This window comes from Pristiophorus japonicus, chromosome 5 (genome assembly GCF_044704955.1).
Source record: "Pristiophorus japonicus isolate sPriJap1 chromosome 5, sPriJap1.hap1, whole genome shotgun sequence".
NCBI classification, from domain to species: Eukaryota; Metazoa; Chordata; class Chondrichthyes; family Pristiophoridae; genus Pristiophorus; species Pristiophorus japonicus.
In genome coordinates this window covers 175,715,446-175,737,887 of record NC_091981.1, presented here as the reverse complement: position 1 = coordinate 175,737,887, position 22,442 = coordinate 175,715,446, and positions in this window count along the sequence as shown.

The following is a 22,442-nucleotide window of genomic DNA, read 5'->3' as shown; positions in this document are numbered from 1 at the left end:
AAAGAAATAATTTAAATAAACTTCACTTATCTTTTTTTACAGCATCTACACACTTACCGTTGAGGATAGAGCTACCGCCGCCATCCTGCCCTTGACTCAAGCCAACTCCCGCCCACATGACTATGACATTTTGGTGGGCGGGAGTCTACTTACGCACATCGGTCGTCCGCTGACGTCGACGGGCGCTTCCCGCCGGCTCTCCCCTCCTCCCCCGCTCCAGGCAACGATGAAAGTGGCACTGGGTGGTTCGACGCGAGTAATGTCGGCGGCAGTGGGTAGCAGTCGGCGGCAGTGGGCGGTAAGTTCTCTAATTTCGGAGAGTTCAAAGGTAATAGTGCATCAGCAAGTAAGGTGAAAGCAGGGAATAATGGTAAAAAGTTAAAATTAAAGGTTTTTATCTGAATGCATGAAGCATCCGTAACGAGATAGATGAATTAGTATCACAAATAGAGATAAATGGGTTTGATCTAATTGCCATTACAGAGACATGGTTGCAAGGTGACCCAGAGTTGGGAACTAAATATTCCAGGGTACTTGACATTTTGAAAAGACAGGCAGACTGGAACAGGAGGGTGGGGTGGGTGGGGGAGGGAGTTAGCAATGATAATTAAGGTTGAGATAAGGACAGTAGTGAGAAAGAATCTTGGCTCAGAAGATCAAGAGGTAGAATCAGTATGGGTGGAGATAAGAAATAATAAGTGTCATAAATGGTAGAAGTACTTCATATGTCCCCTAACAGTAGCTATACCATTGTATAGAGTATTAATCAGAAATAATAGGAGCTTGTAACAAAGATAATACGATAATCATGGGGGACTTTAATCTTCATATAGATTGGGCAAATCAAATTGGCATAGGTAGTCTGGAATGCATTCGAAACAGTTTCCGAGGATAATTCGTCATGGAATCAACCAGGGACCAGGCTATTTTAGATCTTGTTTTGTGTAATTCGACAGGGTTAATTAGTAATCTCATAGTAAAGGATCCTCTAAGGAAGAGTGACCATAATATGATAGAATTTCATGTTGAGTTTGAGAGTGACATTCTTAAGCTCAAATCTAGAGTCATGGGGGAGAAATTGGCTTCCTTTGCACCTCCTGTTAATGCCCGCTATGACTTAGCGCCTCGGTCCCTAGCACCCCGTGATAATGACATCATCTGATGTGCAGCACCCTGTTAGCACTCTGGATCAGAAATTCACTCTCGCCCTCTGCCTGAGCACCTGCCGTTAGCAACGACAGGTAGAGGAGGCGATATGCAGTTGGATGGCTGCTGGTGCAGCGGTATTTAAAGACTTCAACATCTGGTTTATTTTTAGTCAGCAAAGAATGCTGCCTTGTCAGTTTGACATAGGCAAACAGGCATTTTGAGCAATTTCAGTGATTTTCATTTAGGAATCTTCTGCCTCAGAAAAATTATTCACTTTCATTTTGATGAGATTTCAAAGTACAACATTTCCATACTTTAATGTGGGCTGTACTGGCACTGGACCGCGCCCTCCAGCATCAAAGTCGGAGGCAGCGGAGGCAGAGAGAAAAATTGCAAAATGTGGCCAGAGGGAGGAGGGCCAACAGGGCTCTCAACAGGAAGCCTTACCGTCCCAGGGTATTCCAGCAGCAGTTCCCCTACATCAATTTTACTGAGGAACAATATGTTCGAAGGCTCCATTTCATCAAGAAAGTGGTCACAGAGCTCTGTCACCGCCTGCAGCCAGACCTCGAGCCTCAGACCAGGGTGAGGACGGCTCTCTCAGTGCCAGTCAGGGTCACCGTTGCCCTCAATTTCTACACCAGTGGATCCTTCCAGTGTGCAACAGGAGACATATCTAACACTTCGCAGTTCGCCGTGCGTCGCTGCATCTGTGAGGTCACAGATGCTCTCTACAGGAGGAGAAGGGACTACATTTCCTTCCCCATGACCAGAGAGAAGTGTGGCTTTGCCAGGATAGCGGGCATCCCCATAGCAGGGTGCCATGGACTGCATCCATGTCGCTTTGCGGGCACTGCATAACAATCCTGAGGTATTTCATAACCACAAAGGCAACCACTCACTTAATGTGCAGTTGGTGTGTGACCACACACAGTGAATCCTCACTGTCAATGCCCGTTGCCTGGTAGCAGCCATGATGCCTTCATCTTGCGCCAGACCAGTTTGCCAGCTCTGTTCCAACCAACACATCAAGCTCGTAGTTGGCTGCTAGGAGACAAGGGCTATCCGCTCTCCACTTGGTTCATGACTCCCCTCCGCAACCCTAACACTTGTACCCACCACTCATATAATGACAGCCATGCTGTCACCAGGAACATCATTGAGCAGACCATCAGAGTGCTCAAGCAACAGTTCAACTTTCTTGACCGCTCGGTAGGAGCCCTCCAGTACTTGGCTGAGTGGGTGTCCTTTTTTGTAGTCATCTGCTGTATGCTGCTCAACTTAGCCATCATGAGGGCACAGCCATTGCCACCAGGCATAGCTGCATCACCTCAGGAAGAGGAAGAGGATGAGGAGGAGGAGGAGGAGGAGGAGGAGGACGAACAGTAGCACTAACAGCAGTGACGGAGGAGGCAGCCACTCAATCGGCCTTATGGCTGAGCGGTCTCATCAGACTTCAGTTCCAATGAATTCCAGGCCACTTTCCGGTTGCTCAGCACGTCCCCATCATTCCATTAATTTCTCATTCCATACCACACCCCAAAGCTGAAATAAGACACAGCACCAAATCTGCAACATTCCAATAATAAATTTATTCAAATTCAGTAACCGCAGATATACAACAACAATATTAACTAAACACCCTCGTGTAATCCCTTACTTCCCCACTTTACTGTGCCTTTTCCTAATCTACTGCTCCTACGTAGTGTCTCCCCAGTGGTTGGAGCAGCAGCAGACAGAGAGTAGGGATAATGGGCAGGTACTCCAGTTGGCAAGATGTGACTAGTGGTGTCGCAAGGGGATCTATGTTGGGGCCTCAACTATTCACTGTATTTATTAACGACTTAAATGATGGGATAGAAAGTCACATATCCAAATTTGCCAATGACATAAAGATAGGTGGCTTTGTAGGCAGTGTAGATGAAGTAAATGGGTAAAATTCTGGCAAATGGATTTGAATATAGGTAAGTGTGAGGTCGTCTACATTGGACCTAAAAAGGAAATATCAGAGTATTTTCTAAATGGTGTAAAGCTAGAAGCAGTGGAGGTCCAAAGAGAAATGGGGGTCCATGTGCATAGATCGTTCAATGTAATGTAAAAAAAACAACTCAAAAAGGCGAATGTAATGCTGGCCTTTATATCTCGAGGACTAGAATACAAGGGAATAGAAGTCATCCTACAGCTACACAAAGCCCTGGTTAGAGCACACCTGGAGATCTGTGTTCAGTTCTGGGCACCACACCTTAGGAAGGATATATTGGCCTTAGAGGGAGTGCAGCCTAGATTTATGAGAATGATACCAGGATTCCAAGGGTTAAATTACGAGGAGAGATTAGTTCTGCTAATTGATGAATCTAGGACTAGAGGACATAGCCTAAAAATTAGAGTCAGGCTTTTCAGGAGTGAAGTTACGAAACACTTTCTACACACAACGGATGGTGAAGTTTGGAACTCTCTTCCGCAAAGAGCAGTTGATGATGGGACAATTATTATCTGAGATTGATAGATTTCTGTGAACCAAAGTTTATGGGCTGGAATTTGCAGTCGGAGGCATACCTCCAGAGTACGCCTCTGACCCGATAAAAGAATCGATACCAACCTTCAGGCTCCCAGGCTTTGGAGACATCAGGTCCTGGGCCTACAGACGTACGTCTTCATAAATGCCAACGGATCCCAGGGACACAGATGCTTCAGAAGCGTTCCTGGGATCACATGGACCAGGTCCTCCAATCAGAAAGAAGGATTCCTAATATGCTTATAGGAATTCCATTTACAAACAGAATCCCCATATGCTTATAAGCAATACCCAAATAATTTATACAACTGGAATGAAAATAAAATGTTCCTATTTTCAAATTTAATTAATAAAAGTTTAATTTTTTTGAAAAGTCATTTTAAACATTTTAATCCGGGCCAAAATTTACATAAACTAATTTTAAATGTTTGTGCATGATTTTTTTTAAATTTTCAATCTAATATTTATATTAAGCCTTGCACTGGTGAAAGCAGGCAGTTTGTCTGCTTTTACGAGGAATAAGGGATTCGTGGGCAGTTGCTGGGTAGTAGTTGGGCAAATAGCTCAACTCTGCCACAGCGAAAGTGGTTTTGGGGTCGGTGCGGTAGATCTGTCAACGCGAACATTGACAGATCACAAGTTTCGGGTTTTCACGCATGCGCAGGGCATGAATAAAGCCAGAACTTGCGGGGCCTTTTACAAGGCTTATGATGGCATATGCCATCATGGGGAAAGCAAAGCCTGGGCCTGTAGGAGATATGGGGCAAAGGCAGGTATATGGAGTTAGATATTAGGTCACAGATCATAAGAACATAAGAATTAGGAGCAGGAATAGGCCATATGGCCCCTCGAGTTTGCTTCGCCATTCAATAAAATTATGGCTGATCTTCGACCTCAACTCCACTTTCCTGCACGATCCCCATATCACTTAATTCCTCTAGAGTCCAAAATCTATCTCAGCCTTGAATATACTCAATGATTGAGCATACACAGCTCTTTGGAGCAGAGAATTCCAAAGATTAATTTGAGTGAAAAAATTCCTCCTCATCTCAGTCTTAAAGGACCTGATCCTGAGACTATGAGCCCTAGTTCTAGACTCTCCAGCATCTACCCTGTCAATCCCCCTCAGAATCTTATATGTTTCAATGATATCACCACTCATTCTCCTAAACTCTATAGAGTATAGGCTCAATTTCTTTCCATAGGACAACCTTCTCATCCCAGGAATCAATCCGGTGAACCTTCGTTGCACTGCCTCCAAGGCAAGTATATCCTTCCTTATATAAGGAGACCAAAACTGTGCACAGTACTCCAGGTATGGTCTTACCTAGGCCCTCTACAATTGTAGCAAGACTTCCTTACTCTTATATTCAAGTTAAGTGAGTGAACAATAAGGTGGCAGATGGAGTATAATGTGGGGAAATGTGAGGTTATTCACTTTGGTAGGAAGAATAGAAAAGCAGAATAGTTTTTAAATGGTGCCAATCTATTAAATGTTGGTGTTCAGAGAGATTTAGGTGTCCTAGTACAAGAAACACAGAGAGCTAGCATGCAGGTATAGCAAGCAATTAGGATGGCAAATGGCATGTTGGCCTTTATTGCTAGAGGGTGCCAATCTCCTAACCAGGTGAATAATTTACCCACAGTTCCATGAGATTCAAGTTTAGTTAACAGTCTCTTATGAGGGACTTTATTGCGTGCCTTCTGGGAGTCCATTTAAATAACATGCATAGACATTTCCCTGTCCACTACTTTTGTCAACTCTTCAAAAAATTCAATCAGGTTCATCAGGCATGACCTAACCTTTACAAATTTATGCTGGCTCTCTCTGACTAGCTGAAAATTTTCAAGGTGTTCAGTTACTCCATCCTTAATTATAAACTCTAGTAATTTCCCGGCAACAGGCGTTAGGTGAACTGGTTTATAATTCCCTGGATTCCCTATCTCACCTTTCTTAAATAGCGGAGCGACATGTGCAATTTTCCAATCTAATGGAAGGGCTCCTGAATCGAGAAAACTTTGAAAGATTGCGGTTAGAGCATCTGCAATGTTCTCACCTACTTCCTTTTAAATACTGGGATGAAAACCATCTGGTCCTGGGGATTTGTCACTCTCTAGTTTATTTTCTTCATTACTGTTAATATGCTTGCATTCATTTTGGTAAATCCCTGATTCAATATTAGTTTTTTTGGGATGTCTGGCATGTTATCCTCTTCCTCTACTGTAAATACCAATGCAAAGTAATTACTTAACGTCCGCCATTTCCTTACTTTCATTTATATCACCTTTGGCAGTTTTTAAGGGGCCCACATTGCTTTTAACCACCTTCTTTTTCCTAATATAATTGTAAAAGTTTTTGTATTGATTTTTATATCCCTTGAAAGTTTCTATTCATAATCCCTCTATGTAGCTCTTACTATCTGTTTTGTCAATCTTTGCTGTTCTCTGTATCTCTCCCATTGGCTATGAACTGTGCTATTTTTTGCATGCTTGTATGGATAGCACTGACTTCTTACATACTCAAGCTACATATGGGGGTCAAAATTCGGTTGTGAACGCCGCCTGTTACCACTGGCAGTAGGCGGCAAACTGGCGGCAAACAGGCGGCAGAGGCCTACCGTTGTTAAGCGCCGTCCACGCCCCGGCTGAAATTCAGTAGGTTCTTTGGCAGAGGCACCAAGAGGCAATGCTGTGCCGGCTAATGCCACCCGCGTGGTGACGTCATCCACCGTACAACGCCTCTTTGACGCCTCAGTCGTAATATTTGCTTTGTACTGCTGTCACACCGGCAGGTGGCCATACAGCCTGAAAAAAGTGGTCGTTAAAGAACTGTTCTTGGGTGGAATCACCCAGAAAGGCAGCTAAGATTTTCTCTTTATTTATTTCTGCATGTTTTCATTAGTTTTAAGAGTGGGGAAGTATGTGTGTGGATCGAAGAAGTTTTAGTTATTTATTTTTCTTCCCTTTTATTTCCGTTTCTTTCCTCGCATGGCGGCAGCCTCCCTTTGCGAAATTGAGTAGGCCTTCTGAGCTTCCGCCCAAGGATGGGTGTGCAACACCACTTTTTAGCGCTGCTCTCCCATCTTTGAGCGTGAAAACTGAATTTGGCTGTTTGAGCCTGCACCTAATGCCTGGCGCTCAATCAGCACTCAAGCGGTGACACCACCTCAAAAACGACGGTAACGAATTTTGACCCCCATGTCTGTAAAACTTTAGCTTGGACTTTAAAAAAAATATTAATTCATGTGATATGGGTGTCGCTGGCTAGGCCAGTATTTATTGCCCATCCCTAATTGTCATTGAGAATGTGGTGATGAATTGCCTGTGATGAAGGTACTCCCACAGTGCTGTTAGGCAGGTAGGTAAATTTCCAGGATTTTGACCCAGCGACGATGAAGGAACGGCAATATATTTCCAAGTCAAGATGGTGTGTAACTTGGACGGGAACTTGGAGGTGATGGTGTTCCCATGTGGCTGCTGCCCTTGTCCTTCTAGGTGGTAGAGGTCGCGGGTTTGGGAAGTGCTACCGAAGAAGCCTTGGTGAGTTGCTGCAGTGCATCTTGTAGATGGTACACACAACAGCCACGTTGCGCGAGTGGTGCAGGGAGTGAATGTTTAAGGTGGTGGATGGGGTGCCGATCAAGTGGGCTGCTTTGTCTTGAATGGTGTCAAGCTTCGTGAGTGTTGTTGGAGTGCCACTCATCCAGGCAAATGCAGAGTATTCCATCACACTCCTGACTTGTGTCTTGTAGATGGTGGAAAGGCTTTGGGGAGTCAGGAGGTAAGCCACTTAGAATCATAAGAACATAAGAAATAGGAGCAGGAGTAGGCCAAATAGCCCCTTGAGCCTGCTCCACCATTTATTAAGATCGTGGCTGATTGATCATGGACTCAGCTCCACTTCTCTGTCCGTCCCCATAACCCTTCATGACCTTATCGCTTAAAAATCTGTCTATCTCCGCTTTAAATATATTCAATGACCCAGCCTCCACAGCTTTTTGGGGCAGAGAATTCCACAGATTTACAACCCACTGAGAGAAGAAATTCCTCCTCAACTCAGTTTTAAATGGGCGGCCCCTAATTCTGAAACTATGCCCCCAGTTCTAGTTTCCCCTATGAGTGGAACTATCCTCACTGCATCCACCTTGTCGAGCCCTCTCATTATCTTATATGTTTTGATAAGATCACCTCTCTTTCTTCTGAACTCCAATGAGTATAGGCCCAACCTACTCAACCTATCTTCATCAGTCAACCCCCTTGTCTCTGGAATCAACCTAGTGAACCGTCTCTGAACTGTCTCCAATGCAAGTATTTCCTTTGTTAAGTATGGAGACCAAAACTGTATGCAGTACTCTAGGTGTGAACTCACCGATACCCTGTACAATTGTAGCAGGAGTTCTCTACTTTTATACTCCATCCCCCTTGTAATAAAGGCCAACATTCCATTTGCCTTCCTGATTACTTGCTGTACCCTGCATACTAACTTTTTGTGTTTCATGCACAAGGACCCCCAGGTCTCTCTGTACTGCAGCACTTGGGCAATTTTTCCCCATTTAAAAAATAATTTGCTTTTCTATTTTTTCTGCCAACGTGGATAACCTCACATTTTCCCACATTATACTCCAACTACCAACTTTTTAGCCACTCACTTAGCCTGTCTATATCCCTTTGCAGATTGTTTGGGTCCTCCTCACAATTTGCTTTTCCACCCATCTTTGTATCATCAGCAAACTTGGCTACATTACACTCGGTCCCTTCATCTAAGTCATTAATGCAGATTGTAAATAGTTGAGGCCCCAGCACCGATCCCTGTGGCACCCCATTAGTTACTGTTTGCCAACTGGAAAATGATCCATTTATCCTGACTCTCTGTTTTCTGTTAGTTAGCCAATTCTCTATCCATGCTAATATATTAACTCCAATCCCGTGAACGTTTATCTTGTGCAGTCACCTTTTACGTGGCACCTTATTGAATGCCTTCTGGAAATCCAAATACACCACATTCACTGGCTCCCCTTGATCCACCCTGCTCATTACATCGTCAAAGAATTCCAGCAAATTTGTCAAACATGATTTCCCTTTCATAAAACCATGCTGACTCTGCTTGATTGAACTGTGCTTTTCCAAATGTCCTGCTACTGCTTCCTTAATAATGGACTCCAGCATTTTCCCAACTACAGATGTTAGGCTAACTGGTCTATAGTTTTCTGCTTTCTGTCAGCCTCCTTTTTTAAACAGCGGCATTACATTTGTTATTTTCCAATCCACTGGGACTTCCCCAGAATCCAAGGAATGTTGGTAAATTACAACCAATGCATCCACTATCTCTGCTGCCACTTCTTTTAAGACCCTAGGATGCAAGCCATCCAGGGGACTTGTCCACCTTCAGTCCCATTATTTTGACGTGCACTACTTCATTAGTGATAGTGATTGTTTTAAGTTCCTCCCTCCCGATAGCCCCTTGATTATCCACTATTAGACGTTTTTAGTGTCTTCTAATGTGAAGACCTGTACAAAATATTTGTTCAAAGTCTCTTCCATTTCCCTGTTACCCATTATTAATTGCCCCATCTCATCCTCTAAGGGACCTACATTTACTTTAGCCATTCTTTTCCTTTTTATATACCTGTAGAAACTCTTACTATCTGTTTTTATATTTCGTACTATCTATCATGATCTATCTTCCCTTTCCTTATTTTTTTTTAGTCGTTCTTTGTTGGCTTTTAAAATGTTCCCAATCTTCTGGCTTCCCACTAGTTTTGGCCACTTTGCATGCCGTTGTTTTCAATTTGATACCCTCCTTTATTTCCTTAGTTAGCCACGGATAGTTATCTCTTCTATTACAGTCCTTCCTTCTCATAGGAATATATTTTTGTTGAGAGTTATGAAATATCTCCTTAAATGTCCTCCACTGCTCATCAACTGTCCTACACTTTAATCTATTTTCCCAGTCCACTTTAGCCAACTGTGCCTTCATACCTTTGTAAATCTCCTTTATTTAAGCTTAGGACTCTGGTCACCCTCCAACTGAATTTGAAATTCAACCATGTTATAGTCACTCATTCTAAGAGGATCCTTTACTAGGAGATCATTTATTAATCCTGTCTCATTACACCAGACCAGATCTAAGATAGCCTGCTCCCTGTTTGGTCCTGCAACATACTGTTCAAGGAAACTATCCTAGATGCACTCTATGAACTCTACCTCAAGGCTACCCTGGCCAATTTGATTTGTCCAATCAATATGAAGGTTAAAATCGCCCATGACTATTGCCATTCCTTTTTTACAAGCCTCCATTATTTCTTGATTTATATTTTGTCCCACAGTGTAGCTACTTTTAGGGGGCCTATAGACTACGCCCACCAGTGACTTTTTCCCCTTATTATTCCTTATCTCCACCCAAACTGATTTAACATCTTGCTCTTTTGAGCCAATATCATTTCTCACTATTGCACTGATCTCATCCTTTACTAAAGAGCTACCCCACCTCCTTTTCCTTTCTGTCTGTCCTTCCAAATTGTCAAATACCCCAGAATACTTAGTTCTCAGTCTCGGGGCTAGATTTTCCACTTTTGTACTTATCGCTGTGGAAATGTATTTGCATCTAAGCTGATACCATACGGTATTTGTGTGCCCCTTGCAATATATTACAAGAGGGAGTCATGGTCCTTCCAGAACTTTCTGCATAAAATCAGTCAGCTTGCGTAAACAGCTAAACCTGGTTGGAGATGGCTGATGGCCAGCAGACAGCTAGGAGACAAGTCATGCTGAGATAAGCACCCCACCCCCCCCATGGTGCTCTCCTATTGTCTACACGACAAGAGTTCCATGTCACCCCACCCTTTTCTATGTACTCAAACCACCAGCCACTATCTCTTGTAGAGACCTCATCCTTTTGATGTAAACGATAAACTGACCAGGAAATTGAACAATCCTGACACAATACAAGACAGGTGATAGCCCATTACCTATGACTCATGGAGTAATGGCCGGCTGGCCAACTGATAACCCTGACAAAAGGAAATATCTGTAAACCATGTCAGGACCAGGATATAGTAATTAACTCTTTATCTGTATTCACTAACTGTGAGACAGAGCAATACACAGGGAGAGGCCATAACTTGGGTTTTACTGTATAAATATCTTGTGAAACTGTACCATTTCGGAGGTGTTCACTTAGCCCTTGACTGAGTGTAACCTGCCCCTTGCTAGCAAGTAAATTAAAGAAACTTCTGCCGGAGCTGTAAGTGTCGGAGTCATTCTTTTTGGAGGTCGAGATTTCGACAGTTACTTCTTGGAGGTTCCACCGAGATGCATACTCTCTGTCCTGTGAGTAAAACGGATACAGGCATAGTGCCGCTCCAGTGAAAGGCTTCAGTGGCCAAAACAAGGTGAGCCTTTTGCTCACAAGAAGATTTCTTCACTGTTGAATCACATATGTAATCTGTTGTCCACAGGGGAGGTACTGCAATCTACAAGACTCGACATTTAAAAGCTAAAGTTATTTTTTAATAACCACTTCTTTCTCAGCTCGCAAGCAGAAGAGAACGGTTTCTGAAAAAAATCTCGAAACAGCCCGGGGAAGGTTTCAGTAGGTAAGGGAGCGCTAGTCGATCGAAAAAGGTTCTTGAAGGTTCTTATATGATAAGATTTTTATTGTTTTAAAGGAAAAGCGCTAATTGATCGAAGGTTCTTATGTGATAAGATTTTTATTGTTTTTAATTTGGAAGGGGTTCTTATGTGATAAGAGTAGAGAAAAAAAAAGAAAGTGCAATCGATCAAAGGTTCTTATGTGATAAGAGTTTGGGTATGAAACCATAAGTTTTATCAGTTTTTTTATTAGGATAAGTTAAGGACTCGGTCTGTAGAGGCGTACAACGCAGACTGAGAATTTGTTTAGATAAGGTGTAAGGTTATGATTTGTGTACTCGCGGGAATATTGTTTGTTGTCCTTGTTATACTGTTGTGTGCAATACCTTTGTGAGAGATTGCCATTAGAGAAACGGGAAGAGTCACTATGGAAAATTGTGATTGGGAAAAAAAAACAAGGATTGATTAAGAAAAGAAACAGTAACTGATTGATCAACTACGGTTGGTTCGTGCCAACATATCTCACACACCCAGACTGAGCCCGAATTAAGAGCCTTTTCAGGCCACGTAATGGCCAGGAGAAGTGGGCGTAGAGAACTCGGTTGGTCGAAAGGATTGTGAGATCAGAAACTGTGGAAAATCTTAATCATCCAGAATGGGGGCTGGAGCAAGTAAACCACCACCCAAAAGGGACCCCAGCCCATTTTATGCTCCAGAATTGTGGTCAGTCTTCAATTGACCACCTAAGAGAATGGGTAAAATGGATTAAGGGTGAAAACAGGCTATTTCCACCCAATGGTTCATTTAATTTAGAGAGAACAACATGTCTAGATGAGTGTCTTATAAACAGAGATCCAGGTAGAAGAGGGAAAAAAAAGGAAAGTAATAGAAAAGGCCTCGGTTCCGATTCTTCAAGCCCATGTAAAATTAACAGAGGAGGAAATTTCAGGCAAAGAGGGAGAGAAGGTGCAGGGCAGGAACAATATGATACCTGTTACAATTGTGGTCAGATTGGGCACTGGGCTAGAAATTGCCGGGCAAAACAGCAACAACCAAATTATGATTGGACTCAACAGGCAGGTAATAAAGCACCCCCTCCCCCTCCAGGACTCAACCCGTATGCGACCCAAGTCCAGGTACATGCTAGACCTCAGACTAATTTCTCTGTTCAAGATCCATTTGGATCACAGAATCAAAAGCAATCCGGCCAACAATCAAATTGCCCGTATAATGATCAACGACGCCCAATCCCAGACCCGAGTGCTGTGAACAAACAGCTACCCGTCGTTTCGTTAAATGCCATAAGAGAACCTGATAGTGACTTATGGATTCAAAAAAAAAAGAGAAGCTTTATTGAATGGAGAGAGACTTTTGTGAATGTCTTGTCTTTGAGAGTGCGTGAATGTCTTGTCTTTGAATGAGAGTGCTTCTGTGTTTTTTTCTTGTGTCTGGAAACCTGTTTGGAAAGGTTGTGGAGCTGCCTGTTTGTTTTAGCTCCACCCACTTTTTCAAACAAAGTGAAGTTTTTTAACCCTTCATAGTGTTGTCCTGTATGTGGGAAGTTTAAGACATTTTAAGTTAGAAGCGCAGGTGTGGATTTATTCAGATGAGAAGTTACGGAGCTAGGAAATGCACAAAGGATAGGTTTGTTGAGACATGGTCCCGGTGGTTAAAAGTTGTAATGCCTTGGGAAGTTGTAATGCCTTTTTTTTCTAAAAAGCCTTTATGGGTCTCTCGAGGTGCAGGCTGGGGGAATACACTCTCATTGTCCTTGGTGTAAAATCTTGGTACAAAAGCTTCTAGCTCAGTAAGAGGATTTTTTTTAGATAAAGAGTGGCAGTACAATATTTGAATTGGGATTTTGAGATATTTCAGGTGATCTCCTTGATCAACATTTTGGGTGTATTGGAAAAATCTTGGGTTTGGAAGCCTTTTAATAAGATTAGAAAACAAGTACTTTACATTCTGTGATCTGTGAATCACTATAAGCATAAATGAGAAGTCCGTGTAACACACAGATTCATCCAGTTCAGAAGCCCACACAAATGGAGGTTTGTCCATGACCTACGAGCTGTGAATGAATCTACTATATTCTCACAATGCTTAAAGAAGGATGTGGAATGAAGTATCCCGGAATGCTTTCCAGAGTCTTAAGCAGTCCCTCACTTCAGCACCAGCCTTGGGATTACCAGATTACACTAAGCTATTCAACTTATTTGTGCATCACAAGTCGGGTTTTGCACAATCTGTTTTGACTCAGTTACATGGGGACAGGCAGCGACCGGTAGCATATTTCAGTACCCAACTAGACCCAGTGGCACGCGGACTACCAGGATGTCTTCCTCCATTGGCAGCAGCTTATTATGCTATGCAACAGGCTCAGACAATAACTCTAAATCATCAGACCATTTTATACATCCCACACTCTGTCGAGATTTTACTTACTAAATGTGCCACCCAACACCTAACCTCCGCAAGAACCACTAAATATGAAGTTGAACTGTTATCAAATCCGAACCTTATAATTGCTCAGACCAGCCACCTACTATTAATGACGTGCTGACCTTTCAGACACAGGCCAGTACGGAGGAGGTGGTGACCTGGACGAAGGATCAATGTTATAAAAATCCATAAGGAATATGGGTTCACCACGACGGCCGCGTGGTGGCGCCCAAATCCTTACTTCCATGGATTGCCCGATGTGTTCATACATTCACACATGCAGGCAAAGGGGGATTGGCAGATTATATTTTGGCAACTTGGTATGCACCAGGTATTTCGGCAATTGCAAAACAAATCTGTGAAAATTGTGTTACTTTCAGACAATTAATCCGGGTAAGATGGAAAAAGTAGAATCTGCCTCCCACCCAAATCCAGTCGGGCCTTTTGTACATTTACAAATGGATTTTATTGAATTACCTATGTGTATGGGATTCAAGTATGTATTAGTTATTGTAGATGTGTTCTCTAGATGGATTGAAGCCTTTCCATGTAAAAAGGCCGATGCCACTACTGTTGCTAAATGTTTGTTAAAGGAAATCGTACCGCGCTTTGGAATCCCTGCTAAGCTTTCTAGTGATAACGGGTCACATTTCACGGGAACTGTTATAAGAGAAATGTGTAAAGCTTTGTAGATTAATCAACGTTTTCATTGCAGTTATCATCCACAATCAGCTGGACTTGTTGAAAGATATAATGGAATGCTTAAAAATAAGCTGGCAAAACTATGCAATGACACTGGACTGAAATGGACAGAACTGCTGCCCTTAGCTTTGATGGTAATGCGATCTGCAACCAACAGAACAACAGGCCTGTCACCGCATGCGATAGTTATGGGACATCCCCAACAACTACCTTTTACAGCACCATTTACTGCAAAACAAATGGACATCCACAAAATGGAGGAAAATATGTTGAATTATTGTATTGCACTAACCAAATGTATTTCCAGCTTTCATTCACAGGTAAAGGAAGCTCAAGTCAAGCCAGCGGAAGGGAAGTGTCATAACCTGGAGCCCGGGGAATTCGTTTACATCAAGATTTTTAAAAGAAAAAGCAGTCTACAGCCAAGATTCGAAGGACCATACCAGGTCTTGCTGGCGACCAATACTGCAATCAAGGTAAAGGAAAGACCAACATGGATCCACGCATCCCATTGCAAACGGGCACCTGACCAGGAGGAAGGGAAGAAGGAACCAGAGGAACAGAAAAAGGAAGACTGAATAAGGAACTGTATGGACTATGGGGACTGATGGTGCTGGGCTTGACAGGGTTTTACTTTACATTATTGATTACACCAGACCCGCCACTGAAGGGAACTGCAAGTAAACTTATTTATGGCACTGAGTCATAAGTATGCTCAAGGAAGAAACTTGTCGAGTTGTTGGATATGTTCCCATGTACCTGTCCACTCCGAAGGGGGTATTCCCCTGAGATCTGTCCCCTTTAACGAATCAGAAATGGTAGAATGGTTGACAGTGCAAAATAGGACAAACCTAACTAAGGGGCCAGAAACGAAGGAGCAAACAGAATGGAGGTCAGCAGGGTGTAAACTTACAGCCTTCCAGGGATGGTACCAGCCCAATTATGATAATAACCATCAGCCTTCCTTCCTAAGCGTTACTCCCAGAATAGGAAATCCCAAAGGTATAATATGCCTAGTGAGTAATGAGACTAAAGGACCAGAAATGGGATGCAGCAAGTGTTCCCAAATGACTAAATGGCAAGCCACAACTAATCCCACTGAGAGAAAGATAGTGTTGTAGGAGGTAGGCACCTTTAGAATATACCAGAATACTAGGCATTAGGCACCTGCTAGATATATCTAAACACATATAAGTTTAAAGTGGCCACACATAAAATGGCTGCCCAGGCATGATGGGAAATCAGGTAGTCAAGCTGTGAACTGTTGAATGTTCAATGACCGAGCAATAACCCTGTGAGGCCCACTATAGGAATGCCTTGGATGCAGGATAAGAATAATGAGGAGAGAACCCATCTCCCGTATTCAAGGCCATAAACCAATTAATTCCCCAGGAAGAAAGAGATAAGAGAACCCATCTCTGTAAACAAGGTTATAAACCAATTATTTCTCCAAGAAGAAAGAACTAGTGAGAGAACCTATCTCCTATAGTAAAGTCATCAATCAGCCCAAGCTGATAAGAGACGAACACATGGTTCCTGAGACATAAGGGGAATTCTATTGGGTTAAAAGAACCTATATGTAATCTATAATCGTTGTGATTGGCTTGTGTCCAGCCGTGATGGGCTGTGTAACTGTAGTAAACTGTTTGTAACTGTTGTGAAACATATAAAAGTGAATGTAACCCTTTGTTCTGTGGAGAGAAACCTGGATACAGTCCTGAGATTTTCCTCCCCGCTAAGCGTAATAAAGGCCGCGATGGCATTGGAACCGACTCTGAGTGTTGAGTGATTCTTCTGAGAAAACACTAACGCTAACAGTGGCGTAGTCGGCAGGATTTCCCGGAGTCGCTGGATGCCCTTGGAAAAACACGGGTGAGTATAAAAAAAACCAATTTTTAAGTATAAAGGGTGCGGAAGGTGGAAGCTGGTTGATCGACACGAGGAGACGATCTAATATCTCAAACGCCTAGCCTGAGCCTGAATTAAGAGGACTTTTGTCCCATGTGACGGCCAGGAACCAAGTAGGCGTAGGGAACACACTTAGACCGTGGGATCGTGATACCGAGAGACATCTTCCGGACCCAGTAGTGTAATTTGAAATACCCCGGGGTAGAACCAAGCAGCGTACAGTGGCTAACGGAATCCAAACCTGTGAACAGGGTCGGACCAACGGGCCGAGCGGTGGTAGATAGTCGTTAAGGATACGTAGAGCACTGCGGGAATTGCTTAAACACGTTTTTAAGAATTGTATAAGTTTGTGTAACAGCAGAACTTGTGACCTGACAGTAGCCAAGAGACAGTTTACTACAAGTCGCGCTAGAAAGAAAGCGGACCTCTGAGAGTAGATTCCTAACGGTACTAGTCCTACCCAGGAATGGCCATGAAAACAAGTAAACTCGAGTGGGGACCAGAAGGGTCGCTTACCTGCCACCTGGCGGAAAAACAAAAGAAGCTAATCGAAAAAATGATTAAAGCAGGGTGTAATCCTCAGGAACTAGTTATGTGAGGAATTATTTAGATAAAACTACGAATTCCCTGAAAGGTCATGGATCCAAAAATAGAGCCGGCCAAAACAAGAAGAGAGACTGTTGTAAATGTCTGATCGTTGAGTGAGAAGTGTCTGTGTGATTTTTGACTGCAGAATGAATTTTTTTATGTTTTCATGAATTTTTTTATGTTTTCATGTTCCGAAAGCCTGGTTGGAAGAGGAATGCAAGTGTCTGTTTATTTTAGAAACAGAGTGAAAGTCTTTTTTTAACCCTTTGTAGTGTTGTCCTGTATGTGGGAAGTTTTAAGACATTTAAGTTAGAAACGCAGGTGTGGATTTATTCGGATGATAAGTTACGGAGCTAGGAAATGAACAAAGGATAGGTTTGTTGAGCAAAAGATTTATTTGACACGCTCACTTACTTGCCGAAAGAAAACATGCAATGATTGATTGGGTTGAAAGACATAAATTTAGTCTCGGAATGAGATAAAGAATGCTTTAAAAAAAAAGAGCTTCTAGCAAAAAAAAAGTTTTAAATAAAGATTGAAATTACAAATTTTGAATTGGGATTTTGAGATATTCAGAGAAGGCACAGAAAATACTGAGGTGGATTCAAAAAAAAAAATTATTAAATTAAATCTGATCCGGTCAAACTTCTGGGCGAGTGGCGAGCTATCTGCGAAGGTGTAAAAGGGACTTTTGGAAAATGTTAAAAACAGCAAGCTTTAGTAACGACTTTGAAACTAGAGCATTTTGAGATAACGAAAGGCAGCCCTCAAACTCTCAAAGCTGGACTCCATTCCAGTTATGGAGAAAAAGAAAAAGATAAAGATGCCACTTTGAAAGTAAACAAATGATTTTAAATTAACAACTTTATGGAGTTACGAACCCTCCGTGTAAAATACAAAACCTAATTTGAAGAAAGAAAAAAAAGATGTAACGGACTAAATGGAAAAAGACATAACTTACTAAATACTAGTTGATGTTTGCTGTGAAAAAGATATTGGTTTAATTAGAAGGAAAAAAAAAATTGGAATAGGTGAAAAACACTCTACATGGATTCGAATTTTAAATTATGAAAAAGTTTCAATGCAGTTTGAAAAGATTTCCAAAATGTACAGTGTTTATCAAAAAAAGTCCCGAACAGTCTAAACAAGCAGGAGGGTTTTGAAGATAACGAGGAGAAAGAGAGAAATAAAAAAAAAACAGAATTGAATTTCAGTAAACAAAATTGCTATTGTTGTGTGGTCTTGTTTTAAAACAATTAAAAAAAAATTCTTTGGCAAGTACTTGAATTAGAAGTTAAGAAAACATTGGAGTTTACTCTAATGATTTGTGCTGTTTTTAACGGATTCCTAATTTCGAAGCCAGTTTTGAAGGCACAAAGACTTTTTTTTCAGATGATTACGTGAAGTCACGTAATGACATCAGGTCTTCTTACAAACCTGGAAAGGAGTTAACCCTTTCTATTGACAGCCGTTTTATACTGAACATTATTAATTTGAATTAAAAGACTCACCTAACAGAGGAAACAAAAATAAAAACAGAACTAGCTTATGTAATAATACTTGCCTGATACAATAAAGAAATAGTTACTCAATAAAACAAATTGAAGAGTTAAAAGCTAAGATAAACAGGCTGGAAGAGATAACAGGACTAAACGGATAGTGCAGTGCGCAGCCATAGCACCATCACCTACGGCAATAGAGCCAATGTACCCCACTGTGGGTAGGTGTAGTCCACAAACCCAACCTAACGGTAAAGCAGACAGCGATGTTTGGAGGAATAGCTTTGGCCTTGGTCATAATAGGAGTTTGGGTAATATTTAAGTGGGTAAAGACATGGGCGCACACCCTACAGATTCAGCTCGAAATGGTTCGATTATAACCTTGTGCTTCTGATTTTGCAGGGTGACAGGGACACTCGTAGAGCAAAAAACTTAACCCCTGGTGATGACCAGGCCGTCTGTTTAAAATTACAGATAATACTTACCGGAATGGGAATACGAAAGGCGCTACTCCTAATATGGATAGCCCTGCGACATGCACGTACCCTGGGCAACACCGACGGACAGCAGAGCACGCTGGAAATAAACAACTACATGAACTATGGAGTCTTGTTTAATTTAATGGACGGAATGTGCATCCCAGCAGCCAAGGACTGGAGCAAGGACAGGACTTATTTTAATGCATGGTTACAAGTGAATCCTAATAAGAATCCTAATAAGAATAAGAGTATGTGTACAGTGCTCCACGGGTATAAGGAGCAGATGCATGAAACGGAGGGATGTCAAAGGGCCTGATGAATGTACTTTCGGCATAATTTGCGCGCCTCCGGGACAATCCCAGCAATCAGTCATCCGCAAGAAGGGAATGGGGCTGTGTGGGTATTACGAGGAGGCGGGGGCGGCTGCAATATCATTGTATGTATGTTTCTCACCCCCTCCGACACCGCGCCCCATAAGAACCACTACATTGCCCGAGGAACTGCCTTGTCCCATAACTACGAAGGGACCAGAGAATGGGATTGTAATGTACAACGAGGGGGAACTGTTGTATGATAATGTTAAACATGAAATTGTGCCTGTTCTGATCAATATTTCAGGCATCCAGATGCCGGAATACTGTACCGAATAGTCAAGGAAAATGTACAATGTATTAAGTAAAGTTGTAATGCAGCCGATGCAATGGGTGCCAGTAGGTTCCGGGGACAGGGGTTAGCCCCCAGGATGAAGAGGGAAATAGTTAATGATGTTGCTACCGTTTTCAATACAGGGACCTCCGTAGTGAACTCGATAGACATACAAGGATTAAATGAGAGGGTGGAACAGCTTAGAGGGGTGATGAAGGGGTTATTGGAGAGGGTGGAGCAAAACCAGGAAGACCAAGCCAACCTAGGAAAGGAGGGTGCCAAAATCCAGCTGGATGGCATCTCAGTCCTGAAGCTCACGCCAGAACCATCAATCACCTCATTGATAGAGAACAGGAAGATACAGGGAAAGCAAAGACAGGGGCAACTCTGTCACGCTTATGGTCTGTGGATGGTGGGACAGATCCGCCACAATCTCGACCAGATCCAACGCGGGGAAGTACCCGATTGGATAGACAGTTCACATTTAGCTCAGTTGGCTAACCAAAGGGGGACACTGGATAATTGTACTCTGAAGGGACTGACCAGAGTATACCCAGCAATTCCAGATTGCCAGATGGGTAGGACTATCGGGATAGGGATAGTCCTGATGATCCCTATAGCCACGCCGGACTCAGGGCCGTTCCCCCTATACCAACGAGAATATCGGAATAATACGGGAAAATGTCTCCATACGCCAATACCTGACCACCACCTCTGCCGTTCGTCGAAACAACATACTTACCGGGATTTCCCTAGCAGATTGCAAGCAAAAGGGGGAAATCACAGTATGCCCTCACCCGGTGGGCAGAGGGGAGCTAGATGAGTGCGGGTTTAACCGAACCGACGGGTGTGTACTAGAAATAGTGCCCGCACACATGCACTTCGCGAGGGCAGGCTACGGAGGGAAGGGAAGATACTGCGTCTCTACTACTGAGCGTTCATTCCAGTATAATGACCTGCAGTGCCCTATACCACAGCCAAACTTTTGCTTTACACCACTACGACCTGTCGCGATCGGGCAAGCGCATATCACCCAGGTTAGGCGCCGGAAGTCTGAAGTTATTGAGGTAACCGATCAGCTCCATGATCATTTACAGGATTATGACGAACCAGATCAGGTCCTTATCCCACATCTAACCGAAGTATTACGAGAGTTGAGGCTCAGAGTGGGTCAATCCGTAAAGCTCTACCACCAACTAAAATCAAAGTACTGGAAGAAGATACCGAGGTAGACTTACAAAGTCAGAGTTGGTGGAGAAAGGTCTGGGACTGGGGAATAAATGTGAAATCCATCCATGGATTCGAATAATTTCACATATACTGGTCGGGATACAATTGATCTTAGCAATAACATGGGGCGTAATGGCCTGCCAGACATGCAGACACCACGCACAACGAAGACGGACAAATCACCATTCCCCGGATACTAAACAAGCCTGTTTTATAAGGGGGCAGGAGGATTTGGCCTTTGTCAATTCGATTTAAGCAACCGGGACTCCTGAAACCGCATGACTGGCCAGCACGTTGAGGCAGGGAGTACCGGGCCGTGCACAAAATCTAATAAAGGTCGAATGGTCGGTTAAAAGGGGACTAGGACTAGTCCCTTTACCAAAAGGGGGGGTTGTTGTAGGAGGTAGGCACCTTTAGAATATACCAGAATACTAGGCATTAGGCACCTGCTAGATATATCTAAACACATATAAGTTTAAAGTGGCCACACATAAAATGGCTGCCCAGGCATGATGGGAAATCAGGTAGTCAAGCTGTGAACTGTTGAATGTTCAATGACCGAGCAATAACCCTGTGAGGCCCACTATAGGAATGCCTTGGATGCAGGATAAGAATAATGAGGAGAGAACCCATCTCCCGTATTCAAGGCCATAAACCAATTAATTCCCCAGGAAGAAAGAGATAAGAGAACCCATCTCCTGTAAACAAGGTTATAAGCCAATTATTTCTCCAAGAAGAAAGAACTAGTGAGAGAACCTATCTCCTGTAGTAAAGTTATCAATCAGCCCAAGCTGACAAGAGACGAACACATGGTTCCTGAGACATAAGGGGAATTCTATTGGGTTAAAAGAACCTATATGTAATCTATAATCGTTGTGATTGGCTTGTGTCCAGCCGTGATGGGCTGTGTAACTGTAGTAAACTGTTTGTAACTGTTGTGAAACATAAAAGTGAATGTAACCCTTTGTTCTGTGGAGAGAAACCTGGATACAGTCCTGAGATTTTCCTCCCCGCTAAGCGTAATAAAGGCCGCGATGGCATTGGAACCGACTCTGAGTGTTGAGTGATTCTTCTGAGGAAACACTAACGCTAACAATAGCAACCGTTGGCTGGACAATAGTCCATAACAAAGCCCCAGGTGAAGGGTGGGAAGGTGAGACCACTCGAGTAGGGATGGCGCGAAAGGACCAGGAGCTGACGTCCTATAATTGCACCTACTTTATTTGTGGCCATAAAGCCTACCCATGGTTACCAGCCATGGTTACCAGGGTCCTGTTACTTAGGATATGTGGTACCCTTTATCAGATCAATAAAGACTCTAAGGGATGCCTATGGAAGCCATAGATTTAAACGGGATTTGAAATGGCTAAACGGAATATTCAAGGTAATGGTGCCACCCTATGGAATAGCATCGACCGAATGGCAGTTACGGGAACTGGCTAACTTAGTCGAATCAGTAGCCAACGCAACTTCCCAAGCCTTTGAAGGGATAAATGACGAAATGGTACCTATTCGAACAGTGGCTCTCCAAAATCGTATGGCCTTAGATTATCTCCTAGCCAAGGAGGGAGGGACATGCGCATTAATAGGTGAAGAATGCTGTACGTATATCCCATATAAATCAGAAGAAATCGGCAGTCTAGCTGAATACATCAGGAAAAAGGTAATAGAGTATAAACAGACAGTTGGCCAGGA